The sequence below is a fragment of the Triticum dicoccoides genome, chromosome 4B, assembly GCF_002162155.2.
Source record: "Triticum dicoccoides isolate Atlit2015 ecotype Zavitan chromosome 4B, WEW_v2.0, whole genome shotgun sequence".
NCBI lineage: Eukaryota > Viridiplantae > Streptophyta > Magnoliopsida > Poales > Poaceae > Triticum > Triticum dicoccoides.
In genome coordinates this window covers 362,511,483-362,520,616 of record NC_041387.1, presented here as the reverse complement: position 1 = coordinate 362,520,616, position 9,134 = coordinate 362,511,483, and the positions used below count along the sequence as shown (strand labels likewise).

Sequence of the window (9,134 nt, the reverse complement as noted above, 5' to 3'; positions counted from 1 at the left end):
CCTCTTTCCCCTGGGTTCCCGCTCGACGACCGCGGCCATAGCCGTTGTGCGCACGCGCGCTCACACTCCCGCTGCGTGCCTCGCCTCACCTCCCCTCCCTGTGAGCTGCTCCGGCCAGCCCCGCCACTACCTCCACCACCGCGCCACCTGCGGCCCTCCGCCGCCTCTCCTGGCCGACGTCGTGGGTGCCGGCGGCTTCGTCCATGGCCTCGCCCGAGAAGCCTCTGGGCTCGCCTCGCGCCAGGCGCCCCTACGCCCGTTAGCCCGCACGCCAGCAAGCCCTTGCGCCCGCTTAGGCCCCTGGGGCCAATGACAGTCGGGGCCCAAACCCCCCAGAACGATTTTTATATAAAAAAAAGAATAAAAAATGATAATAAGTAATTAAAATTATTAATTAATCAAATAGTTAATTAAATTAATTAACTTAATTAATTAGGTTTAATTAAACTAATTAAAATCTATTACCCTAATAACCTAGTTAGACTAAATTAACTAGTTAGTTAATGTAACAGCCAATGACAGGGGGGCCCCACACCTTGTTGACCAGTCAAATGTTGACTGGTCAACTGGGACCCCTGGCCCACCTGTCAGCCTCTGGTACACTTCTGTGTACGCAGAGCTGGGTGCACCTAGCATTTAGCTATTTAATTTGAATTAATAATGATTTTGGAATATTGCTAAAACTTGGAAAAATCATAATAAATAAACCGTAGCTCGGATGGAAAAACTTTCTACATGAAAGTTGCTTAGAACGACGAGACGAATTCGGATACGCAGTCCGTTCGCCCGCCTCACATCCCTAGCATAGCAAACCTACAACATTTCACCACCGGTTCATTTGTCCGAAAATGCGAAACGCCGGGAATACTTTCCCGGATGTTTCCCCCTTCGCCGGTATCACCTAATACCACGTTAGGTCACCCCTAGCACCGCATATTGCCGCATCTTGCTTTGTGTTACATTTGATTGCTCTGTTATTTATTGTGTTCCCCCTTCGTTACTTCTTTCCGATAGACTCTGAGACCCCTGCGCGCATAGGATTTAGACCGACGGGCTGACCTCTCTGTTGTGCCTAGGTGGGGCTGCGACGTGTTGATCTTCCGAGGCCGGGCATGACCCAGGAAAGTGTGTCCGGCCAAATGGGATCGAGCGTGTTGGGTTATGTGGTGCACCCTTGCAGGGAAGTTAATCTATTCGAATAGCCGTGATCTTCGGTAACAGGACGACTTGGAGTTGTACCTTGACCTTATGACAACTAGAACCGGATACTTAATAAAACACACCCTTCCAAGTTCCACAGACAACCCGGTGATCGCTTTTCCACATGGCGACAAGGGGAGGATCGCCGGGTAGGATTATGCTATGCGATGCTACTGGAGATGCTACTTGGAGATGCTACTTGGCGGACTTCAGTCTACTCTCTTCTACATGCTACAAGACGGAGGCTGCCAGAAGCGTAGTCTTCGATAGGACTAGCTATCCCCCTCTTATTCTGGCATTCTGTAGTTCAGTCCACCGATATGGCCTTCTTACACATATACCCATGCATATGTAGTGTAGTTCCTTGCTTGCGAGTACTTTGGATGAGTACTCACGGTTGCTTTCTCCCCCCTTTTTCCCCCTTTCCTTTCTTTCTGGTTGTCGCAACCAGATGCTGGAGTCCAGGAGCCAGACGCCACCGACGACGACGACCCCTATTACACCAGGTGCCTACTACTACGTGCAGCCTGCTGACGACGACCAGGAGTAGTTAGGAGGATCCCAGGCAGGAGGCCTGCGCCTCTTTCGATCTGTATCCCAGTTTGTGCTAGCCTTCTTAAGGCAAACTTGTTTAACTTATGTCTGTACTCAGATATTGTTGCTTCCGCTGACTCGTCTATGATCGAGCACTTGTATTCGAGCCCTCGAGGCCCCTGGCTTGTATTATGATGCTTGTATGACTTATTTATGTTTTAGAGTTGTGTTGTGATATCTTCCCGTGAGTCCCTGATCTTGATCGTACACATTTGCATGCATGATTAGTGTACGACTGAATCGGGGGCGTCACACTCCACTCTTTCAGGCATGTAGGATTGTGTGAAACCTTTATAGTCAGTAAATGAATCTGGCAGGTTATTTGCAATATGTTGCAAATCTTCTGAACACATGGTTCAGCTCTTTGATTACGTGGATATGAGGCAGAAATGTGTTGAACATTCCACTAATTTCCTGGCATTCTTTATGGTACTTGAATTCTCCCCCTAATGCCTGGAAATATTCCTCATTGAATCAACATACTGGCCTTGAATAACTCCCCATGTGAGGGGCTTGAGGTATTGGCGGTAATACAGTTATTCCTCACATAGATCCCAACTATATGTTGAGGGGCCAATGATGTATGTCGGGGTGATGATATCGGTGTGTAACCGAATTACCGCAGATAGGAAATACTTGGTAGATTTCCACGTATCAAAGATAGAGGGGAATAAAATTATGCAGTTTGGTCATGGGCGTGTAAAACTTCATGACTCCAACGTAAAGTTGGTAAGTTGCAATTTGAAAGTAAAGATCATGCAATGAGCTCAATTCTTTGGATGGGATTCTACCAAACCATTTTGAGTCTAGACATTAGGACAAATTGCTAAACTTCAATCCGAGGGCCATAGAAAAAGGCACTCAAGGAGAATTCTGCAAATGCTATCCATTCGATTTGCTTGAAATCGATGTCAGGATAATGAGGCAATGGTTTCGTGTGAATAAAGCACACTTGAGACCATCATGTAGATGTGTCTTTAGAAAACCATGGATACCTGAATAGTCTAGTCAATGGTTGGGAAAAACCACTTACCTCGACTTGATGCATTCAAGGAGTCTGAGTGGTTCAGCATAAACTTTAAGGTGCGCAATCCTTAAAATTATCTTCCCTGTGTCATATGTAGTGCACACAAAATCCAAATATTGTTAGAATTTAGCATCATAATAATCATAAACCAATGGAATTGCTGATAGTTTCGGTTTCAACCCAATGTCTCGATGACCAAGGCGAGTATGCCAAGTTTGTCATGTACAAGACACTCTGAAAAACTATCTCGTACGCAACATGTGCTACGGGTTGTGTCGTATGTGTAGTACAATCCAGATGATACACAGAGAATGTGCTTGCCATATCCGTTGCATATAGTAAAGAGAAGTTATTTCTCTTTGTTGTCATCATAAGTTTCGCTATGGAAACTATTTTGACGGATATCTCTATAGCTTAGTAGGGTACGAGTTAAACCTGGGAAGCAATAAAGCATCCCGACATTACTCGAGTACCCACAGGGATAGTAATATGACTCTAGTTGAGCCAAGAAATACCTCATCACGTCTAGTGATTTTAAAATATCTCCTTTCTCTCAATGAGAGTGGAAACATTGGACTTTCCTGAGTATAGAGTTTGTGGTGCATATGTCCACAAGGCACATATCATTTTTCATCGGATTGACTCCCGTAGAAATCTATATATAGACATGAAGATTCTTAAGAAAATCATCGTCGGATATATAGAATACATATACATGAATTTGTATCAAAGTGCTGATACAATATATTGTGATATACAATATATGATGACAACAATAATCATGTTCTTATTAGAACATCATAAATGGACATAAATAAATAGATCACTAAGGAGACTAGGGACTAAATGTATAGTCTTCAAACATGTCGGTTGATTCATATTCAACCATCATGCTCTCCATGATCATAGGGTCTCGTGGCAGGTTGAGGGTTTGAAGTGAGTTCCAAACCATTACCCTTGAGGTCCTTTGCGTCCCGGTAGCGTGGCTTGGATTGCACGGGTTATCCCATGGGATGCAAGACTGATCTTGATGTCCATGACCCGCTTAAGTAAGTTGTGGCCATCTAGGGCAAGTGCCTCAAATTGTTAGCCATCGATTACTTATAGGGGCAAGCCAGAGATAATTAATTTACAAGAAGTAAATTAAAAATCATCATGGTTTTGTAATCAAAATCTAAAAATTTGACTCAAGTGTATAACTCGAAAATGCTCAACCTCAATTGTGGGAACATAACACATTGAAGATCATATAGATCTCACAGTAATATAGATAGTCTGCACATGGGCAGTAGATCCAACTCATTACCTTGTGTTTTCCTAATATAATGAGGTAGATATTATTGTCAAAAATTTACAAGTTTGTTGTGCGGGAGAAATCAATCTCGACCGCTGTGACATGTTCATGAAGAATGTCAATATGGTAAACACATAAAACATACCATCCCCGGTGAAAAACCGGTAATTTATTTATATTACAGATTACGTAATATAAATACATCTTAATGTTGCAAAATTAATAGATTTCAAGAAGGTGGCTTGAAATCATTAGTGTGAACCTCAAATTGCTAAGGATGACACCTTGAATTTTGCATATGTATTTGCAAGAAATTGAAAATCTCAATTGCAAATAGACGTATTAATCTCGACATGTAGCGAACATGGAGATACATACATTCTGGAATACATCATACTCAACGGAAATACATTACTATTGTAATGAATAGTAATGATGTTGTAAACTTGATGTTCAAGTGAGAACTTGAATTGTATAGACCTCAAATTAAATGAGATGATGTTGTATCAAGTTGCAAGATAATTCAACAAAGTGAATTAATATTTTACGAGAGAAAATTAATCTCAATCGCAATAAGATTGTTTTGCGAGAGAAGAAAATTCTCAATTGCAAATAAGTACTCTAGAGGTACTAAATTTATATTTGCAAGAGATAAAAACAAATCTCAATTGCAATAATAGATGTAATTAATCTCAACATGTAAGAAACATGGAGATATATTACATCAACATATTATATGGAATACATAGTACTCAACATATTTACAGTACTAAAATTTAAGTACTGTAATTAACAGTGTCTAAAGCAGAGTTGAACTGCTGTTAATAGAACAAAATGCGAAATTAATCAAGAAAAATGTAGGATTAATTCGGCAAAATCGTCCAGGATTTAAAATGGACCAAAAACATATGGGCCTTCTGGCCCATACGGCTTTACAGGGGGCAGCCGAGGGCCGTTGCCTCGGGCGCCGCCTGCTCGGATGCGAGCCAAGGGCCGCGTCGTCGCCTCCGCGTCACGGTTGTGGGCCGTCCTTGCGGGCGCCGAGGCCGAAGGACGCCGCTGCGTGCGCGCCCGAAGGAGTCGCGCTAGACTGCGTCGCCTTGCTTTGCTGACGCGCATGGAGCAAGTCACCGACGCCGGAGGGACGAGCCGCCGCGGCGCGCGCGCTCCAGGGGGCGCCGGCCGGAAGCCGCGACAATTCCCTCGGCAGGCGAGGCCATGGACGAAGTCGCTCCGCGTCAGATGCGGTGGCCGCGTCGTGCGCCAAGGGGCTTCACCGCGGAGGACGGTCTAGGAGCCGCGGCCTCAGGTGCCTCCGCGCGGGCAGCGACCGCGTCGCGGAGCGGCTGCGAAACCGGTGGTTCCGGTGTCTCGGTCCAGCGTGGGGCCAAGGCCAAAGGAAGCAGATGCCATCGTCGCGATGCGACTCGATGTGCGGCAGCGCCGTCGCCGGGGAGTGCGTCGCCAAAACGCTCTGCCGGGCCGCGCGAGAGCCGGAGTACGGCGCGCACGCGCTGCACGCCTGGCTGCGCGCCGGAGGGCGTTGCCTCGCTCGCGCTGTGGCATGCGAGGATGCAAGCCACTGCCAGCCTAAACCGAGCGCCGTCGGCTGTTGTGGTCTGGCGAAGAGCGGACGTCGTCTAGGACGATCCCAGGTAAGAGCCGAAGGGAATGATTCCATGTAGCATTCGTTGTGTGCAGGAAAGAAATCGGAAAAGAAGCACCTTGTTTCTTGTCGATCTTTGATTTCGTTCCTAATCCTTCCCTCTTCTTGGTATTCTGAAGGCTAACGGCTCTGGAAGATGGAATTGAAGATCTTCTGAGTTGATGTCGCTCTCCTTTGGATTTCTTTTCTGTCAAGAGTGTTGCAGGCACGGCAGCCTGGCCGGCAGCGTCGGAGTCCGTTGCGATCCAGGGCCATTGAGTTCGTGGAATAGCCCTCGCCTCCGTGCGTGCGTAACCGCTGTCTCGGGCATGGCCCTTTTCTTTCGCTGTACGCCGATAGAATCGCTCCGCCGGGAGCGTGCTGATAACGTGTTAAAAGAGAAACGAGAGAGGGAGACAGAGAAGTAAAAGTGAATCCTTGTTCTCATTGATGATGGGTTACACATATATATAGCCCCCGAAGGGGTGTCTTCGAAGGGACACGAGGCAACTGCCTCCTTTAGAAAAAGTAGAGATTAATAGGATTAATTAAATCCTAACACAGAGAACTAAAGTTTGGCATGGTTCTTCGAGCGCACCTCAAAGTTCGAACCTTTCTCGGATCCGCGGAGCCGATTTCGATAGTTTCCTAGTAATATACAAGAATCAAATAACCTTCGTCAGAAAGTTAAAAAGAAACACATGTATGAAAATATTCAGTTAAACAGCTAATAGCTTTGGGAGTGCGTCGTGACTGCCATCTAAAGATTCTTTGCAACTTTCTTGGTTCCTTCATTGCACTTCAAAGTTCACATGGGAAATTAGTAATTTGCAAAGGAGTTCTAACTTCCTGCATCTATGTTACCTTGTTTTCTGCATCTGAATTAGTAAAATGCACTATCAGAGTTACACGGCTTCAAGATACCTTCATTTCAGACCATTTTACCTAAATTTCTCTTCACCTCCACTATCCGGAAAAAAATCATGTAGTTGATCTGCACCTCACTTACATAAAACTCAATTTTTCTTTTCACCTCCAAAGAAAATCATTGACAAAACTATATAGCTACAGTTGCATCTCATTGATTCTCTATAGGTAGCTACATACTCCCTCCGTTCCAAAATAGATGACTCAACTTTGTACTAACTTTAGTATAAAGTTGGGTCATCTATTTTGAAACGGAGGGAGTATATAGTATACTGAATATCAGGGACAAATAAATACTACTCCGGAGTATATATTTTGTCAAAGGAGTACCATATATGTGCACTGCTAATGCCATTGACAAAAAAGTTCGACTATGTAGCAGATTTGGTTAGATTCAACTAGGTACACTATTTGCACCAAATCATAGGTGGAGCAAGTACAAATAAGGGTAGTGGGCAGCTGAAGTAAGTAGAGAGGAGATGTGGAGCCTCGTCGGCAAGCCGGCACTTGTCACCGGTGGAAACGGGATGGGAAACCCTAGAAATTATAAGGAAGAAGAGGAAGGAAACGAAGGGTGCGGAGAAGATCTTACCAGCTTAGAAACGTTGGGGAGGGACACTAGAATTGGCTGTTGTGGCCACCGAGCTCGCGTCGGGGATGGAAGAAGAGGGTCGCGGATCGGCTGCTGACTTGGGGGGAGGCAGGGTGAGCTAGAAGGATGGCGCAACTGCCGGTCTTCAGTGGAGGAGAGACCGAGAGAGATCGCCCGCTCCGGACCCTAGCCGTCGCCCAGTTCTTCCCCGCCGACATCGGCGCCACCGCCACTCTCGCCCTTTCCTTTTTCTTTCGAGCCAAGAAGACTGAGACGAGTGGTTTTGTTCCACGGGTGGGGAGATATGGGTTAAAACCTGGTGGAATCCCTGCAGTTTGGGGTGGATTTGGATGGGATATCAACCCGGACGGGTTTAACCGAAGACGCATATAAGGCCGGTCGGGATCCTACCCTGACCGGGGTCAAAACCACGTGGATTAGGCCAAAACCCCGCCGATCCCGGCGGGGGCGTGCATGGCGGGGCGGGGATTAAACGAACAAAGCCAGTTGATATCCCAGGTAAAAACTGCGACGATGTGGAAAGCATTTCCAGTGTCCCGTTTAAGCAGAAGGTTTTGCATTTTCTTTCCTCAGGAACTTGACCGACTCACGAACAAGTTTGAAATTCTTTCTACTTCCTCCATTCCTAAATATAAGTCTTTCTAGGGATTTCAATATGGACTATACAGATGCATACAGACATAGTTTAGAGTGTAGATTAACTCATTTTGCTCCGTACGCAGTCCATACTAGAGGAACATGGGCGCTTTGCTGCGCCCGCTTACATAGTTTCATTTGGCCTTACTCATACAGTACTATATTGTCATTTTATGGGACTGAATTTGGAAGAAGCGCCCATGGTTTCCACATCAGTTTTTTTCCACACATCTCATCTTTTTAAAAGCAAAGAGTGCAGATACCCACATATTCTTGGCTTACATATCAGTTCTATAAATTTACAGAACCTAGGTTCTTGCGTTTGAAAACAAACAGAGCAAATAAAGCAGGGGCGTCCATCCCTTCTAGAGTAAATTTAATGCAGAAATTTAGCAAAGACAAAATGAGTATTCACTGCCTAGCACCAAGAGAGAATGCTGATACTCGTACATTATTTGTTTGCACATCAGTTCTATAAAATTTGCAGGGACTAATGTGTTATGCTACAAAGAAACAGGGCAAGTGAGTGGGGCAATCTTGGTCAAAAATAGATCTACTGCAGGAATTAGTAAAGATGGATGGATACTTATTGTCTTGCTGGGAGAGGATGCTCGAGTCCGCACATTGATCTGCGATGGTGAGCAAGACTCCGGATACACTGGTGCTTGGCCGAGAAATGCAAGCGGAGGCAGCTAGAACGATGATGAAGTGGCTGGTTTTCCTTGGGAGTGAGACGGTGCGTGTAAGCTTGGTCGGTTGGACGCTGCACTCAAGGAGCAAGACGTTGATGCTGACGGAGGAACCGTGGCGGCGGACTGACCAGTCCCAGGCTTCAGCCATGCGACGGATCTTGGACACATGCATATCAGCAATGAGCCGGGTGTTGAGCACTTGAGCTTGATGTTATCGCCGCCGCGCGGAAAATCTGGTGTCTGGTGAAGAAGTCGCCCATCTCCGGGATGCCGAAGGCCTTGCCCAGCCCCGCGTCATGCACGGCGCGCTCAGAGGCGGTGGTCATGGTGAAGTAATTCCAGAGCACATCCACCATGCAGGGCATGGCGGCGACCCGCACCATCCACAGCGGATCGTCCAGGAAGCATGGACTCAGCCTCCCTCCCCCCAAAATCGCCACCGTCCCAAGCAACCAGGCGAGATCGGAAAAATACTAGCTTGCAAGAGCGCGTCTGGGCATTGCGGG

General features: G+C 46.2%; 1 protein-coding gene across 2 annotated transcripts in view; it reads right to left on the bottom strand.

Annotated features, from left to right (window-relative positions):
- Positions 1-5,993: 5,993 nt before the first annotated feature.
- The window catches only part of LOC119296161 (pentatricopeptide repeat-containing protein At5g18950-like), a 7,168-nt gene continuing 4,027 nt past the window's right edge, over positions 5,994-9,134 (bottom strand). Inside the window, exons 2-3 of one of the 2 annotated variants that reach the window (XM_037574550.1) lie at positions 6,359-6,408; positions 5,994-6,141 (exon numbers count right to left, since the gene is read on the bottom strand). The gene's annotated coding sequence lies outside the window, so the exon portion shown is untranslated. Of the gene's footprint in view, positions 6,142-6,181; positions 6,409-9,134 lie in introns of those variants that run through there. The other variant, XM_037574549.1, reaches the window with a different exon arrangement.